The sequence below is a fragment of the Triturus cristatus genome, chromosome 2_2 (assembly GCF_964204655.1).
Source record: "Triturus cristatus chromosome 2_2, aTriCri1.1, whole genome shotgun sequence".
NCBI lineage: Eukaryota > Metazoa > Chordata > Amphibia > Caudata > Salamandridae > Triturus > Triturus cristatus.
In genome coordinates this window covers 828,372,154-828,389,967 of record NC_140582.1, presented here as the reverse complement: position 1 = coordinate 828,389,967, position 17,814 = coordinate 828,372,154, and positions in this window count along the sequence as shown.

Here is a 17,814-nt window from a genome sequence, read left to right as displayed (position 1 = left end):
CCTTACCCTGGTCTATACTGGGAAAAACAACTCACACTTACCTTACCAATCAGCATCCGCCAGGCAGGCAGTGGCGGCAACCAAGACTGATGAAATGAGCGTCCATGGAAGGGAGGACCAAGAGGAATGCCGAGATGCAACTCGCCAATTTGACCAGGATAATATACAGTAACAGTATCAACATTCATCATCTTTTAAACAATTTGATACATTTGTTATCTTCAAACATTACGACTGTGTGTTGTTGTTATTATGTTTGCTCTCTGCTTATAATTCATCCCTACAGCTATTTTTTTTATTTTCAGAACAGAAACTGTATGTAACGTGGGTCTCTCTTAGGGCAGACAGGCAAGGCAAATTGTATAATATACTGCTGCCCTGTACTGTCTAACTGTCTAGTAGTAGTTAGTAAGTACTACTTATCATTAACCATCAAGATATTATCATCATGCATGCATTTGCTTTTTCTCCCTTAACAGATTTATGGATATGGTCGTCTGCCAAGATTATGTTTTGTTGTTTGTCCATGCATAGTGTTTTTCTTTGTCAAACCTTTCCCCAAACCTCCCTTCCCAACCATACATCAAACCCTAACCCTCTTTCCCTGGGCTGTGTGATTTTATTGAGGTGTGACTAAATTAATTGTACACCAATAATTGATCACACGCTTGATGGGGCGGATGTGGTGAAAGCAACACTAATTTCAAGGCAGGGCGAGGATCTTCTTTTGCTTGCCCACCCATGCTCAGTATATTTAAATTGCAAGTCAATTTTTTTCCAAAGGATCCTAATCCATCATAATTAATTTTTGGCATCGTTTGGATTCATCAACATCCTCCTACACAGCACTAAAGGTTACGCTTGTGTCCAGTGACTCGACACAGCTACAGTTTGTAACTTGTTGTACTAGGCTATCCCCGCCACCATTATGTTTTATTTTCTGCATTCTACTACTCCTCCCAGAGTCTCTCTCAGGTGACTAAATATCCCATTTTCTTTGTTTTCCAAATGCTACTACCAGTGTCTACTACTACCACCACAACCATGCATCTCCATCAGGGCTGGCTTTAGAGCTGGTTCACCTGGTGCAACAATAATTTTTGGCGCCCTCACACTTCATGGTTGCCTCCTCAAATTCTCTCACTACCACCAGGCAAAAGTGCCCCCTCATCACTCCAATCATAAGTTATTGCTAAGCATAGAGTCCCAGCTGGAGGTCAGCACCCCCTCCAAGGGTCAACGCCCAGTGCGGCCGCACCCGCCGCACTGCCCTAAAGCCAGCCCTGATCTCCATTCTCTTGGGAAACCAAACCATCATCGCCATGCAGCCATCGCTGTGCCTAACTTAAACATCAATCACAGGTAAGATAAGAAGTTGGGGGGCTAGGAGTAGAGACTGACAGTACTAGTAGGAGTCGAGACTGACAGTACTAGTAGGACAAGTCACTCAGTGAGGGGTACCGCATTTACCTGTTTGTGTGTTACAAAATCGGCAGATTATTTAAATCAAACACTGTCTGTGGCCCTGCAGCAGCAAGGAAACCATGTGACGTAAAAAAATAATTCCCCCACAAATCATTAACAACGTATGCTATGTTTAAGTATACATATATTTTAATACCCAAACAAAAATAAACTATGTACAAAAACCCACAACACCCGACTCACCCCTCTCCCTAACCCCAACCAATGTCCAAAACGAGAAAGTCTAACCAATGTCCAAAATGTCCATAATAGCAAACCCCAACGTCCAATTCCCACCCACCAAAAAAAGGGGCAATCCAACAGGGCCTTAAAGTTACCGGCAGGCTCTTCTGATTTCCTTCTCCAGGACCTTGATCTTCTTCTTCAGCTCCTCTAACTGCTCCTTTAGATGCGCATTTCGTAGGAGCATGTGGCGCACATATGCCCTTGAGTTGCATCCACAAGGGGGCTGCTGTGCTGGCTATTGAAGTGCGGTGGCGGACGGCTGTCTGACTGCGGTGCTGTACCACTGGAGGGGCCTGGCCGGAGCCCAGGGCATTGGAGGAGGCTGCAGCTGCTGCCGGCTCCTCCACCTCCTCTGCCAGAACCACCAGCCGCCGGTATTCTTGGCAGATGGCCTCCAGCTTCCGGCGCCAGGCCATGGCTGCCAACTCCTTCGTGGTTGGTTTTGCTTGTGAAGGCTATTGTAACCAATACTCTTAGCAAAACAGTAACACAAAATTAATTCAACACATAGTGGCACAGTAGCACTAGCAAGCACAGTCCATAACATTTGTGGTATGTATCTATCCTCCCACTTCCTCGGCCTCTATCATTTTTGGGAGTTTCAGGCATTATACCAGTACTATGGATTCGAGTACACAGTACACCAGTCTTCTTCTTCTCTTTTGTTTAGCAAAATTACGTAACCTTGTTGTAGCCCACATGCCAGCTCAGTCAGCTTGCGCCCAAGACGAACATACTCGAGTCATGACGCAAACTCACGTTAGTTTTATCTACTACTGTCTGCAGGTGGGGAAGCTAGTAGTTTTCTATTACGGGTGGCACTGGCCATACTCTGTTACATCAAGGGCTCAATTTCACTTTCACCCTGCCCTGACTACTACAAAAAGGCAGATGATATCTGATCCAATGATCATTGCTTATATATGGGACGACATGAGGTACTATGTTTTGGTTGATTGTGTAACCAGCCGATAGGTCATCCATGGCAGGCTGGCTGACACACTCAAAAATAAATTAACATAGGTAGGGAGTGGTCCTACGAGTCGGAGGAAGGTGCTTGATAACTACATACATACACAATATATATGCTGTGCTTGCAAACTACTGTGAGTCAGGAGAGTATTCTTAAAATACAACTTATATTATCCTCAGCTTTGCTACTCTGGGGCAGTTTCTTTTGCATTCTCTTCAAACTAAGACTCTTCATCCAGTGACAGTCTCCACCTATGCTATCTATGATGAATACAATCCAGGCATCCATCCATTCAAAGTAAATGTCTATCATTACTCTTAATCTCTCAAAAAACCTTAGTTTGTTTCACCAACAACAAACATTTATTGGTTTTTTTTAAACATCCACCCATGCATCCTTCCTTCCTTGCTTGCCTTGGCTTTGAGTTGAGTTTGACGCAAACACCACTAAGGATTCTTGCTATCCACCCATACAGTTTCACCCACCCAGGCAGGCATCTTCTCTTTCACCTTCCACCTTCCACCCATCCTTCAACCACCCATGCATCTGATTCCTATCAGCCACCTATGCATGCATCCCACGTATCCTTCTCTGTCAATCAAAATATTACATCTTGCCCGTCATCCCTCCTTCTACCCTTCTTTCCCTTTTCGTCCAACACATCCATCAAGGTCATTTGATCTGACTTTTAGTCTTCCCCATAAAACTTTCACAGCTGAGTTGAAGTCAGATAGAAGAGGCCATTGGTTACACAACTCCCGCCGCCAATGCTATTGCTAAGGCTAAGTAAATGGTGTCTTCTTCAACCGTTGTTCAGAACAACTTCTTACTTACTAAGTCTCAACAGTACAGTGTACACCCTTGCAGCGAGTGTAACGTCAATAAGTAGGGAAAATACCTTACCACCATCCGCCACTGCTGCTGGCTCACCCCCTGCAGCTCCTGTAGCTGCCTCATCTCCTGCTCCCTCCGAAATGGCCACGTCGCCATCGCCGCTGGCCCCGGCACAGGTGGTCGGGAGTACGCCTAGATAAAAACATTACACATTTTTTAGATGCTATATACACCTTCCCCTATTTATTTATTTTCGCTAGCAAGATTGAAAAAAAAGTTAATACATCCATATACAACATACATCACTAGTCCAAATTGGGTACTAGAGTAGAATAGACACTAGTAGTGTTATATGGTCCCTAGGGTCATTCTAGTCTTTGCTAAGTTAGCCTGAGCCATGTGACCATTTTAGCTTTGTGTCATTTACTTTTGCGCATGTTACCTTGTTACAGCTTGTTGTTTAAGATACCTTTGAGCCCACATGAGCTCATACTGCTACTGTCTGAGCGCTGCGTACAAGGTCGAAAAACAAGCCACTTTGTTATGGAGTTCTGGGCAGGCCATAACAGGCTACACTTTTTGGCACGACTGAGAAATGCTTGCATTCTACTAACGCGCACCATTTTTCTCATAACAGGCGGAAGATTCCCTTTTACGAACCAGAGCTTTGCAGAGCTTGTGATGTAACCAGTACTTCTAGGTTCTAAGGTGAAGGGTCCCCCAGAATTCGCTCAGAGATCTTCATTTATAATTTTATATAAACTATATTCCTAACAAGGGGAGGGTGGTTCTTCCACCACTGTTCAGTTATCATGATTTCCCCTTTTGTCTTAAATGGACTTGTAGTTGTAATCTTATGCATTTTGCTGATGGTGCTGCCTCAAATACTGCATTATAGAACAACGAACAACGTACAGAGCTTGTTAGTTGAAAATAAACCTTTTGAACTTACATAGACTCTGTGGTATTTGGTGTGGACTTACACGAACGAGCGAGTGAGCGAAAGGGTGTGCATTGCTTCCGCGAAGTCAGGAGTGTTATGTTCTGGGTTGTCTAATCATTGGGTATCTTTGGGGGGTTCTGGGAGCTAATGAGACACTATAGCTAGTCGGTCAGGGGATTGTGGGTTCTGAGGTGTGAGGAAGGTCCAACCTCCCATCAACAACATCCTATTTTCTTGTGCATAGTTCTGTATGTGCAGAATCCCAACAACAGTGGTAGTATGTCCTATCCTATCAAAAATAGTAAAATATCTGGTTGGGCATTGTGTTGGTGGGAATTGTCAAAAAGCCTCAACATTAAGAAGACTATAAGAGGACAACCCAAAGGACTGGACTCAGTGGCTAGAGCTATTGATGAATCTGAGTTTTATTTAAAACCTTTTAAATAAAGAGTGGCCAACTGGGCAAGCTTAGCTACAGAAAGACTAATAGTAGTAGTATAGAGAGTCATAGCAGAGGCAGCAGGGATAACAAGAATTTAGAAACAGATAGTCTAGATCGAAGAAGATTTTGTAAAAAATAGAATAAGGAAACCGTTCGGAAAAAATAAGGTGCAGTAAAAGTTAGGGAAATATAAATATTATCATTACCACAGGAGTCTTTACTGGGTCCAGCAGCAGAGCCCTCGATAGAGGAGCGGTCCTGGCCATCAGCTGCTCCCACCGACTCCGACGACCCCATCTTCTTGCCCCTGGGTACGGATCATGAAAGATGTAAGAAAGAAAGAGACAAACATGGATGATTGGTATCAAACAAATAAAATATTTTCAAAAAAAGCGAAAAAATATTTTATGGAAACAACAATTGCAATAAAATGTACCTATCTAATCGCTGACCGTCTAGTTATTATTTATGAACATTAATCCAGTGTTCCATTCTGATTCCAGAATACTAACTAAGCCTAAGTACCACCTGATCTAGACCACCTATTCCACATGGGTCAATTGTTCACTAAGCCTGCATTTGCATTTATTTTAGTCCTAAAAAATGCATTGATGGAGGACACATGCATACATTTTTGCATTCACCAAATTGTTGGTTGGTTGCTTCTGATGTTCTGCTAGTGATAAGCCTATTACCACTCAATAAACAAACTACAAAAGGTTCTACTAAGGACTGGGGTAAGCAGCACTCAGCAGCACGTGACGTGACAGAGGATGCATCACGCAGACCACTAAAAAATTACCAACTAATACTAATAAGTAACTAAACCTATCAATCCACCACTATCTCTTCTTAGTGGCAGGAGGACAAAGGAAGCACTAGAGTCTCTCTAGCATTACCTAACTTAAGTTCTCTAAAGTAAACTCTTACATAATCAGTCCAAGCGAGCACAAAGTTGCAAACAAGTAAGATTAGTAGCGCCGAGCACCTGTGTCATAACAATCACAGAAGATTTTTTAACGTAATTTACTTGCAATGTAAGCAGCAGCATTCTTGTTGTTTGGAAAAATATATATTCGCAATATATAACAAAGAGCAGAAGAACACAAAGTAGTAATATTAAATAGCTACTCACCAAGCCCCGGGACTTCCACTCTTAGCAGGTCCAGCAGGTCCGGCTCCCGGTCCAGGATATCGGACCACTGGTGCATCAGCTGGGTATCAGTGAGCCGGACACCAGATCAGCGAAACTCTGCCTGGTGCACCTTTCCTCACCGCTGGAGACGCTTCCGAAGCCCGGCCCTAGGCCTGCTGCCTGCTGCTAGGGTTAAGGGGAGGTGGCGCTGCACAAAACAAACAAGTGTGGCCACCTCCGCCTCACTAAAGATGTCCCTAGCCTGCACCTCTTGTGGGCACCGGCTTCCACAGGGAAGGCAGTCGCGGCTGCGGCTACGAGTAGTAGCCTTGCCCTTGCTCTCTCCCTTGGTCATGGTTCTGGGACTCGGGGGGGGGGGGGGCGGATAAAAAAAGGGATGAGTTAGAAAAGTAAGTAAAAGAAATGAAAAAAGCAAGTTATAGAAAAAGAATGAAAAAGTAGTAGAAAAAGTCACAAAAAAGTAGAAAAAAAACCAAAGTCTAATCAGTAAAATAGAGAGATAGATAATAAATAAAAAAGATTTTTTTTAAAAAGTGTACAAAAACAAAGGATTGCAAAGATAGAGGGAGGATAGAAAAGCAGGCCTAGAACCATCGCAATAGAGTGAATAACAAGATGGCCACGCCCATTGCGACCGCATGGGCAAGTTCGCGCGATATTTCCGTCCCAAGCACACAAAAAGCATCGCAAACACGTAATACGCGTTCCTGAACAGGTAATACTCATTGCGAACAGGCGGGAGCACACAATATGCGACCTGGAACAGGAAATAGCATTGCGAACCGGCGGGACAAGTGACAAACAAGATGGCCACGCCCATTGGCGACCACATGGGCAAATTTGCGAGATATTTCCCCTTGAGAATGTAAACAGCGTTCCCGAACAGGAAAAACGCATCACGAATGGGCGCAACAAGCAATTCTGCGTTCTCACGGAGATTTTTTACCGTTTTGCGAAACTTTGCGTAATACAACAAGATGTCATCTGCGTGAAGGGAGATGCGATCCTCCCAATTATCTACCCATTTCAGACCCCAAATAATGGGGTCCCTACGAATCCATGCTGCCAGTGGCTCCAGGGTCAATGCAAAGAGCAAAGGGGACAGCGGGCATCCCAGTCTAGTCCCGCGACCAAGTGCAAATACCTCTTATTTTTTTTTATTGATGACTAATTGTGTCAGAGGTTCTGAATATAACAGATGCACCCATTTGACGAAATTTGGTCCAAATCCCATCTTACTCAACACTGCTAAGAGGTAGGGCCATTGCGACATCCAATGATACCACCATTACATCCTCTCTAATAAAACCCTTTCGTCCCAACACTTCATAAACCCTCCTCAAGTTAAGTACCGTGTTTCTGTGCAGCATGAAGCTTGACTGATCTGGGTGTACTAGTTTGTTTATTAGCTGGACCAGACAACCTGCCAGTAGCTTTGCCAATATCTTTGGCTCGGCATTCAGGAGTGAGAAAAGCCTATACGAAGAACACCTGTTTCTGGGTTTACCAGCTTCATGTATAGTAACCAGTGTGGCCACCCTATGATCCCGAGGGAGCACACCCAAGCTACAGCTTTCCTCGAACATGTCTCTCAGGTATGGTGCAACGATGTCTGGCTTCAACTTATATAGCTCGATTGGCAGCCCGTTAGGGCCCATGCCCTTTCCAGATTGAAGGCTTCTTATTGCCTGTGCCACCTCATCATTAGTGAAGGCACTGTCGAGCAGGTCCATATCTTCTGTTGTCAAAGTAGGGAGTGTTATGTCTAAGAGCAGGGCCTTAGAGTCCCTTTCTTAAAAGGAGGTACTTGATTGGTAAGTGGCATGATAGTAGTTGGTGAATTCATAGGCAATCTCTTTCGTGCCTACTAAAGTTATTTTTTACTTTGTCGTTAGTTCGGTTACCAACCGATTTGCTAGTTCTATTCATTTAGCCAGGCCAACAATTTCCCAGCCTTGTCCCCCAACTCATACAGTCTACCAGCCTTGACCCTGCTCAGTGTTTTGGCCATGTCAGTAGCAATGGTTTTATTCCTCTCTTTTGAGATGCAGTGAGTGAGTGGAGCCTATCCTGTTGCAATGGTCCTGATGCTTCCTCTTCATTGAGGAGAATTTCGTCTTCTAGCCTAAGTCCTTTTCCTTATGCACCCCAGTAATCAGAGAAATTGCCTGCCTCCTTACCGCAGTTTTGAAGGTCTCCCAAAGCTTTTCAGCCAACTTCACTGACTTTTCATTCTCCCAAAAGTAATGCTCGATGGCCACCGACAGTTTCCCTTTAACCACTGGATTCCCAATGTACCAAGGGTTGATCGGTGCTATTCTGCCCATCCGCTTCTCACCCAGGGTCACCCTGGCCCACATTGGTGAGTGGTCTGATATGCCTCAGGTAAGGTGTCTAATTTCCTGTACATTCCTGTTGGGCTTGGCCCTTTTTGGCAGGTTCACCCCTAAACATGTTGCCTATCTCCTAGCCTTTTCCCTGTGTAGTGTTGGTGGTTTTAGGCCTCTGGGCACTTTAGCACTGTGGTCCAGTGTAAAGTGCGTGCGCTCTCTGTGTTACGTTTGAAAGGTTGGCCTGCCCTCCCATAGGAATGCATGAGGGATAAGTGTGTCCATGGTAATTCCTGGTATGAGAGGAGTGCAGGTTCGTGTTTAGTATGTATGAACTCGTGAAGATAAATGCTGCACAATCTTGTGCGCAGATTTATAGTGGTTATTTTAGAAATGCCACTTTTAGAAGTTGGCATTTCTGTGTGCTATGGGTCTGCCTGCCTTGTGAATTGCATGTCTGGCTTTTGAGTGACAGGGGCTGGTGAGGTATGGGTAGCTCCAGGAGGGGCAGGGTGAGTCAGCGCTAGGCTGAATAGGGACAGCTGCATTCTGAGTAGGGGAGGTCCCTGGTCCCTGAATAGAATTGTGCCTGCCCTAGGGAATGCTGGCTACGCCCCCCTGTGGTGTGTCTGATGACGAGCCGCCACCTAACAATAGGAAAGAGGAGCCTGGTAAACAGAGTTCCCCAAAACCAGTTGCATCTGGTTTCCCCAGCCCGGTGTTTTCAGACAAAGGAAAATGTTCTATAAATGAAGGGGCTGTGACCCCCTGAAAGTGCTGTGCTTGTGCTTACTTTGAGGGGTAACACTCTGCCAGGAGGAACCACAGCAGGACCCAGGTGCTGACTCCTCGAGGTCCCTGCGTGCAGGCCTGCCTGGCTGCGCTGTGCTGTGGTCCCCCCAGCACCAAGGACCCTTTATTTCTTTGGCCTACTTGCTAGCACTTTTATTTTAAACTTGCCAGGAGAGAGGAGCTGGCCCAGCGGCAGCGTGAGGCTGCAAGGGAATCCGCAGCATGTGGGATTCCACCCCTGCGCTCCTGAAGTCGACGGGAGCCCACCCCACATTTGTGCACACCAAGCAGGTGCCCACCCCGCATCTGTGCTGCTTTTTACATGTTTAAACAGCGGGTGCCCACGCCACGTTTCTGCCGGTTTTGAACGGCTGCCCACCCCGCATATGGTGTTAACTCAAAGGGGGTGCCCACCCCACATGCGGCGTTCATTGACAGGAGCCCAGCCCACAATTGACTGTACTTTACATGGGTGCCCACCCCACAGTGATACCTCTAGAGCAGGAGCCCACCCCGCATTGCAGCCAAAGAGAGAGCGAGCCGCCGAGTGAAAGGGACCGCTGGGCTGCAGCCAGCATGAGCCAGAAGTCAGGACAAGCTACCTGGTTGGGGGCAGGACCTCGCGTCATACAGGAGGCTCTTCGAGGAAAGCTGAGAGGAGTTGTGGAGGCAGGGCTCCCGCAGCTGCAGTGTTAGCCCTGCATGTGGTATCTTCCAAAGCGGGCCTCCCATAAGTGTGAGAGAGCCCCGTGGTGCCAGAGGAGAAGACCAGAGTGCGGGACCAGTCAGCGGGAGCCCAGAGGAGACTTCGCCCTGCGCCAGACGGGCCTGGTGGGTGGCACCGATTGGGAGGCTGTATTGAATGAAGAGCCCAGTGAAGGGACCCCCTTTCCAGGCACATTGTCGGTGCCAGGGGTTTCTGAGTGGACCCGCAGGAGAGCAGGCTGTTCCAACGGGGAGCACTGTGTTTGGAAAAGTCCCAGTGGGGGACTCACGGCACAGTGGTGCTAGCGCCGTTTTCTGTGGAGGCAAGTTTCTGCTTGAGAGTCCCAGAGTGGGTCTCCCTAGGCACAGTGGTGCCAGAGTCGGTTGGCAATTCCAGCTGTCCTGAGAGAGCACAGGCAGCTACCACAATTGGGCAACTGTAATCTTTGGAGCACTTTTGGTGATAGAGTCCCAATCGGGCTCTCAGGGCCCCATGAGTGCCCATGCCCATCTTTGATTTGGAGGGCCAGTGCCATTGTGCTAACACTGGGGGCAAAGCGTTACAGAGTCCCAGAGTGGGACAGAGAGCACAGTGAATGCCCGTGCCCATCTTTTGATTTCCCAGTTGCCCAGCAAGTAGTGGGCAGCTGCCACATGTAGGCCAGCATTCCTTTGGGGGCATTGTTGAAGGAGGTAGGAGTGAGAGACTCTCCTCTGCTCCAGCGCAATTGTGCACGTTTGGTTCCTACTGCATTGGCAGCCCTGACACTCTGGACATAGGGCATTTGAGCCCCATTGACAGGCCAGTTGGCCAGGGGGTCAGTTGAGTATTGGTAGGGTGCAAGGCCCTAATGTGATGCCAAATGTGTTTATGTGATGGTGCCCATGCTTACAGGTATTGCATAATGTATTTATGCTTGTGGTGCCTATTGCATAATGTGTTATGATGGTGAGGTTGGGGCTTAGTGTGGGTTATTGTCTAATGTGATAATGCTTAGGTCATTACGGTACCACTAATTACTGGTGGAGGTTCATACTTACTTACCTGCATTCGGATGGTTCTGACCGTGGCCCGATTGGCCCAGTCCTGTATATAATCCCCTGTGAATATTGCCCATGCCAGTTGGCATAGTGTAAATGTGTGATTATGTTTCTAATGTGTTTATGACAATACAAAGGCTATTTTTTATATACCCTTGTGTGGAGTTCCTTTTGTGGTGTGCCTAGTGTGTTGCTGCTGTGTGTGTGTGTTGCGCAAATGATTTACACATTGCCTCCAGGATAATCCTGACTGCTCGTGCCAAGCTACCAAGGGGGTAAGCAGGGGTTATCTTTGGCATGTAACTCCCTTGCCCTGACTAGAGTGGTGGTCTCTGCCTGGCTTTGGTGCAAGCCTTAACAATTCCCTATTTGGGCTGCCGGGGTGAGTATGTAATCTATATTGGATAAGCTGTTATGTGCCCCTGAGTGAAAGGTGTGTTGTACACGCCCAGGGTGGTAAACCCTCCATGCATCAACCAGTCCCATTGCATCTCAAAAATCGGGAAACCGTCTTTACAAGGGGCTTGTGTCACGAGGATGACACCGGTCAAGCGTCCCAGATGCAACAGAGTTGAAGTCTCCTTTCACCACAAAGCAGCCCTCTGGGAAGGACATCATGATATTAACTAAATCTCTGAAAGTCTGACCCTGCAATCCTGGGGGGACGTATACTGCTACTATTGTGAGTGGTTTTCCCTCCCACTGCTCCAACACAGCCACATATCTGCCCATCACATATGTCCAAGTACGTTCAAAAGACATCGGGAAGGAGTTCCTTATCATGATCCCCAACCCCCTGGAACCTGTGGTGAAACCCGAGTGAACCCCATCTGCCTAAATCCTTACATATATTGCCAAAAAGGTGCGTTTCCTGTAGCAGCACCGCGTCCGAGGCCTGTCTCTTGATATACTGTAGTACGAAGCTAAGTTTTATTTTGTCCCCCAGGCCATTAACATTCCAAGATATGATCTAAAACTTTTATCTCAGTGCATTTCCGCTCCCATGGTCATGTCTTAATCTCTGCATAACTCAGTGTCATACTTTCTAATAAAATATGAAACAACCCAATCCAAACCGAACTACCCCCCTCCCTGCTCCCTTCCACTCTGGGGTTCAAACTGCCCATGATCCAACAATGCAGAGTGCCTGTCGCCCTTAACTGTAGACTAAAAGTAGAATATATAGTGGGGGGAGGATGTCCATCACCCCAACCCATACCCCTTATTAAACAAACATTTTGCCGCATAGAGACCAGCATAAAAGTCATCATGAATAGTAAGACACTGAGCATGATCTTCCAGAGCACCGTCCATCAACTAGTCTTTTGCCGCCATTCATGTACAGAGTAGACATCACCCACATTCAATTATTCCTGTTCAGCAAATGGTGGTTTCATCACTTTGACTGCAGCGATCGTCCCGCTTGGATCGGCGTTCAATCCCTTCAAGCATTGTGGTCTTTTTCTGGTCTCCAACCCTTTAACCAGTCTGCAGCTGCTTCTGGAGTATCAAAAAACCAGGCTCTACCTTCAGCTTTGATTCAGAGTTTTGCGGGGAATAACATTGCATATTTGAGTCCTCTTTCCCCTTAGCCGCTTCTTGATGTCAAGAAATGATCTACGTAGCCTTTGGACATTCAAAGTGAATTCTGGAAAGAAGGAAATCTCGCAATTTTCATACTTTAGGGGAGAGGTCACTCGGGCAGTATGCACTATGTTGTATCTAAAGTTCATGAGCTTAGCCAGCATTGGACGGGGGGCGCTCCGGGTTTCGGTCATCCTCCGGGAATTCTATGCGCTCTTGCTAAGCGCTGACTTGGCAAGTGTGCTTTATTACTGTCAATGCACTGTTGTCAGTGCAGGAGCAAACTGGATGTGCTACAGTAAAAGGCATCCAGGCTTTTGGAAACTGCCATTCCACTTTTCATTCGGATGTCAGACCCTGTCTCACAATTAAATTATTAAATTAATTAAAAGGACCACCTTCAGACAGCTGCTGTGAATGACTGCACCTGCCTACCCTGGGTACCTGGGGGATCTCCAAGACCACTGTACTCACTTCTGAAGGAGTGGCTTCAGGGCCCCCTCTAACTGAATGCTACCTCTGTGTGGCACACAGTGCCTGTCTCGACTACCTCTCTGCCTCTCCATTCAAATCTGTTCAATGGTGTGGGTGCAAAGGCAATGGAATCCCTCATTTACATGGTGACATGCCCTCATTCAAAGAGATGAAGTGCCTCCTTGAGTTCACACCTGTACTAAAAGTGTTCCACTTTCATCATTATAACAAAAGACACCACACAAGCATCTGTGGCCCCTCCTACAATGCTGAGGTGGCCTTAGGGCCCATAAATTAGTGCACACACCCTTGCAACCCTGGCACACTTTGTATAATTAAGTCCTTGGCAGACATAGGTGTTGCAAAACTTCAAATACCGTTTTAAACATTAGAAATCTCAGTTGGCACACAGAGTTTGACTATGTAACTAGTGTGATATGTGTTTAGATAATTGAAATATGCAATCAGTTAGCATGAAAAAACTAAGACATGTTCATACTTTATTTACCAGAATGCCCGTGAATGACTAGAGTGGGCCATTTAGTGATAGCTATAGAACTGTGTTAACCCACCAGAATATTCTGAATTATTCTTAAGAGTTCAGCTCATTACTAACATGAATCTTGTGTCCCAAGTTTTTTTGACCTGAGTGACTCATAACTTAAGTACTTGGCACCAGATGTGCTTAATCTTTTTATGGTTTCAACCTCAAAAATGTGTTTTGCCATGTGGTTTGAAAGTGGTTTGAAATTGGATACAAAATCGCAATTTGGAAAGGGCTTTTTGCACACACCCATCCTGATTTGTGACTTGGTTTGCAATATATCAATTAATTGAGACTGCAATCCACTTGAAAGATGTTCAAATTACTGCCCCTGAGATGGGGTAGTGAGACACTCACAAAAGGAAACTTGGCACCCCTTATCCCTTCTGAGCATAGAAAAAACATTTGCAGAGGATTAGGTAGAGGCCCAGGAGACCACTGATATAACTCAAACTTGAAAAAAAGTAAACTTTTTTTAAACTTTAACTCCTGTTGACCTGGCATCTTTTGACATGATTTCCTCCTGTATTTTTGCTCCGGACATCCTGTTTTTGACAGTGTGCTGCATCTCATGTTTTCTGGTTGTAGGACTCTGGGCATTTTACCACTGCTGACCAGTGCTGAAGTACAAATGCTCTTTGTGTAAATTGTATTGATGATTCCTATATCAATAATTGGCATATTTATTTACTAGTAAGTCCATAGTGAAGTGCACCAGGTGTGCCCAGGGCCTGTAAATCAAATGCTACTAATGGGTCTGCAGCACTGAGTAGGCTACCCACATGAGTAGCCCTTCACACATGTCTCAGACCAGCTTCTGCAGTGTATGTGAGTGCAGTTTTAAACTGCCTTGTTGACATGGCAAGTGCCCCCACTTGGCAGGTCCAAATCTTCCCATTTTCGATGTTCAAGGCACCCCTAAAGTAGAGTGCAGGGTGCAGTGTATGTGAAAGGTAGGACTTGTGCTGGTGTGTTTTGCATGTCCTAACAGTGAAATACTGCTAAATGTTGTTTTTCAATATAACAAGGACTACCTCTCTCTTTGGGAACATGGGGTTTGCCTTGAAATATATTTTAAGTGTTATTTACCATTGGTATCTGATAGAGATTTGGATTTTGGGGTCTCTGAACTCACAATTTAAAAATATATCTTTTGGTAAATTTGGCTTTTAAAATGCATGTTTGAAAATGACCCTTTTAGAAAGGGGGCATTTTCTTGCTTAACCATTCTGTGCCTCTGCCTGTCTGTAGAATCCACACCTGGATTAGGATGACAGTTGGGCTGTTGTGCATTCACAATAGACAGTCAAACAAAGGGAGCAGAGGTGTACCTTGCATATGCTGATGGACCATCACCAGGCTGATAGACCTTACTGAGCTAGAGTGGTGGGAGGAGTTGATATTGAAACCTGAATAGGGTTTCGCCTGTCCTCTCACAAAGCTGTCTCCACCCCCCTGTAGTGTGTCTGGAGCCAGGTCAGGAAAAGGCAGGGTCTTGTGCACTAAAAAGACTTTCCTTTGAAGTTTTCTGACTTTAAAGGCAGAAAGGGGTATCGGTATTGGACCTCTAACATTCTCAAGTCAGAACATTTCGAGACTAAAGGACATTCTGCAAGGAAGAAGAGCAGGATGCTGTAGGAGGCACTGGCACTCTGCCTATTGCCTTGTTGTGGTAGCCTGCTTCTTGCTACTTTTGTCCTGGGAGTGAAAGGACTGGACTTAGCTTTCTACATCCTACTTCCAAGGTTTTCCAAGGGCTTGTGTTTACTTGCAGAAAGGGGTATAAGTATTGGACCTCTGACACTTACAAATCAGAACACTTCTGGACTAAAGGACGTTCTGCCAGGAAGAAGTGCTGGATACTGTAGGAGAAACTGGCACTGCCTGTTACCTTGTTGTGGTGGCCTGCTGCTTGGTGCTTCTGTCCTGAAAGTGAAATGACTGGACTTTGCTTTCTGTATCTGTCTTCCAAAGCTCTCCAAGGGCTTGTGTGTGCTTGCCTCCTGTCAAGAGGTCTCAGGGCCATTAAAACTTCACCTGCCTGGGCTCTTCTGCTGAGAGTCCTGACTTGCCAAGTGGTGCAAAATCCAGTTTCTGGGCCCTTAGAAGTAGAATCTGGTGAACTGAAGGAGAACATGCATGCATCAACTTTGGCGTATCGCCACTGCCAACATCGACCATGGCTTTTATAGCAGGCCCCAGCTTCCCATCACAGCACGTCAGAAGAACTGATGCATTGTGAGTTCCGAGCACTGCACCACCAAATTCTGTGATGCACCGCTCTGACTCCGATGCAGCACCTGCTTCATAGCTGTGGGATTGATGCAGCGACTTCATCATCGAAGTTACATCGATGCAGCACATTTGTATTTTTGACTCATCATCACTGGGTGCTGATTTCTTCATCGACATTGCCCCGCAGTATGGAACCAAGGCCACTTGTCTAGAGATCAATGCATAACCTCTCCTACCAGTAACAAACCAACACATAACCTCCTGTGACAGTAAAAAACTGATGCATCACCTCCCCAGCATAGCAGTATCGAAGCGATGCATCACCTCCCTTGGCAGTAAGGAACTGAAACATCACCTCCCCTGGAAATGAGAAACTTGCACTGCTTTGCTTTTCAGGTGCCTCACCTCCCCTGTGCCTTGCATCATCTTTGAGTTTTGACTCATCCAAGGTAATTTGTGGTAAAAGAAACAGATACATTGCTTTCTAGGAACCAAACTTATTTAACCTTTGAAAAGTGATCTCTTTACTTGCGTATGATAGTTTTTTGTTGATTTGGTCTTGATTTAGCCAGCTATATATTGGCTATTTTTCTAAACTGGTGTGGACTTATTATGTAGTGTTTCACTGTGTTACTGTGTGTGTATGTACAAATGCTTTACATATTGCCTCTCGTGCCAAGCTGCCAAGGGGGCAAGCAGGGGCTATCTTAGCTGTGTACCTCCCTTAACCTGACTAAAGTGAGGGCCCCTGCTTTGTTAGAGTGCAAACCACTGCCAACTAGAGGCCCCATTTCTAACAGCCACATTTCCATTAAGGAAAAAGGACTGCATTTATATTACAGGTTTTGTTTATTATACAACAATTACAGACATTGTGATCTATTAATCCTAACAAGCACCATGCCTTGATGACTACCAATTAGAGTGAGTCTCAACTTGTGACCGAGATCACAATATTCATGAGGTAGATCTTATTGAGGACCAATCCAATTCAACATTTTATTCACCGACCTATAAGTACATAGGCAGGTTGCAAAAATATTGAATGATCACAAAAACACTGGTTGGAAATTAAAATCAGTTTTTTGCAGCCAGTAATTAGTACATTTTGACCATACTGCCTTTGGTGTTTGAGTGAAGCTACATGAAGTATCTCATTTAACTTAAATTCAAGTGTCTCATTTGTCATACTATTAATCTTATAATACTGTGAGGATATTTGATGTGTGTCAGTTTATAATTTCCATGGGAAATTTAGCATTCAATGGTTTTAGTTTTTTCCATCAAATGCTTGTATAAGTGACATTTGCACATTTACAACAATTAGAACATACTAGATACCTGGGTGTGTGATATTTGCTGAGTGTGGTAAATACCCCATATTGTGAGTTTTCACTGAGAAAAACGGGATTTAATACAGATTCTGTGTTTACTGCACCAGATTCAGCATCTGTAACAGTTTTTCAGCTTGTTTTCTTAATCGGTTCTGACAAGTTTTATCAGGTGAAATTTGTCAGGGGTAAATTGTGGGGAGGGGATTATGGGTCTATTTTCACAAGGATTGGAAACTGCTGCCCACAATCTCAGAATCAGGGAACTAAGTGCAAAGGTAACATCTCACAGCAGCTCTAGCTCCTAAAGTCACATCCACCTAAGACCTATTAATATTGAGAGATTTTTCACCTTCCCCATTGAAAAATCTATGGTACCAACATTTTCTGCTGTTTTGTATGTGGCATCTAGTACTAAGTTTTTTTATATTTTAATCCATACTATCTTTAGTGGTTTCTATGCATTCAATATTTTATTATACTTAGTAAATCCTACTTTCAATGTTTACATTCACTTTGTCTTGACTGTATAGTATTTTCAAGTGTTGTTACTTGGCACTTCCCTCACTTGAATCTAAAGAGCAGTCTTTGAGTTAGGCATGACACTATAATGTGGAACAGAGTAAACCATTATACCATTAGACAAGTTATTTTTTGCCTTTGATCTTCAGTTACCAGCCCAACCACTAATGAGTAGCTAAGATACGTGACAAAGCCGAC